Source organism: Varroa jacobsoni, unplaced genomic scaffold, assembly GCF_002532875.2.
Source record: "Varroa jacobsoni isolate VJ856 unplaced genomic scaffold, vjacob_1.0 scaffold_101, whole genome shotgun sequence".
NCBI lineage: Eukaryota > Metazoa > Arthropoda > Arachnida > Mesostigmata > Varroidae > Varroa > Varroa jacobsoni.
Window position 1 is genome coordinate 389,251 of NW_019213003.1, and position 1,264 is coordinate 390,514.

General features: G+C 35.4%; 1 long non-coding RNA gene across 1 annotated transcript in view; it reads left to right on the forward strand.

The window, feature by feature from the left end:
* Positions 1-300: 300 nt before the first annotated feature.
* Positions 301-1,264, forward strand: part of LOC111265164 (uncharacterized) — a 1,803-nt gene continuing 839 nt past the window's right edge. The window contains exon 1 of the long non-coding RNA XR_002683316.2: positions 301-852. This is a non-coding gene — a long non-coding RNA (uncharacterized LOC111265164). The remainder of the gene's footprint in view (positions 853-1,264) is intronic.

Genomic DNA, 1,264 nt, shown 5'->3' on the forward strand with positions numbered 1-1,264 from the left:
AAAACGAAGCAAAATTTCGGCAACCTAAATGAGAGAAATCGAAATGGAATTCTTATGAGGATTATCGTATAAAAGATACAAATCAGCTTGCTTCAAGACTAACATCCGATTTCGAGACCTCGAAAACTCTTAGAATAAATCTGATTGACTAATATACCGTAGGCTTAAAGTTATTTCATTTTTACGACAATTTCACGGTTCTCGAGATAAGCCAAAAAAAAATACTGTGCCTATATAACTTGTCGATATTTCTAACTATGAACCGTAGAATTAGTTTAGAAAAATGAAAGCATTGCCCGCATTGTCAGAGTTATCATCGTACATTTTATTTCGAAGTTACTGAATTTAGCTGTGGTTTTCAAACAGTCATGATTGTAATCTTGTAGTTATCTCCTTCGTCATCTATGTATCCATTATCATAGAGTTGTAATGGTGTTTATAATCCAATCGTGCTTGCATTATTTCATGTCATCACTATTTCTAATTAATCAAAATCATCCAAATATAATTATAGTTACGCGTAATTCTCTTAGCTACTGTAGCCCTTCGTCGTTTTACTGTTCTTTAGTTGTTTTCATACGTTTACTTTTCATGAACGTGAATGCGCCTTGAGCAGATGCAGCCAGTCAGAAGGGATGTCCGATGCTCAATGTCACGTCACTATATATGCGGCATGTTGTGTTATTAAAAATTTCCATCGTTCCCTCATCTATCAATGATCGTGCTCTATCTATAAACATTACGCTAATGTCTAACTATGTTCGCGATTTCTATTTAGGACCAGGTGACCTGCCATCACTGGTCACGCGTACGACGACATCGCCTCACGACAGTTTTGCATTGTCGTATCCTGTGGGTACAACCATCGCCTTCTATCCCGTTTCGGTAGCTAGTTACACAATACTCAGTAATAAGATCATCTGATCAATAATGTAGTTTCAAGTTAGCCTCTTTTCACGTTATGTTTCTGCTGTTTTTTATCGAAGTGATCTACTTCATTTCATTTCTGAGTACTGACATTCCTCAGATAGCCGCAGATATACTTCAGTATTACTATATTGTAATTGTATTCGTATATATATATACAGAATTTAATCGCAAGATATTTCTTTTCAAATGAGTGTTATGCGGTTTTGGAGAAACACCATGGCGCGCTGTCGCTATCTACATACTTAGAGAGTGAATAATTATATAATATATAGTAACACTATTCAGACGATTAATAGTAGTTTACTGCATACGCAAAGTCAGACGAGAATTTATA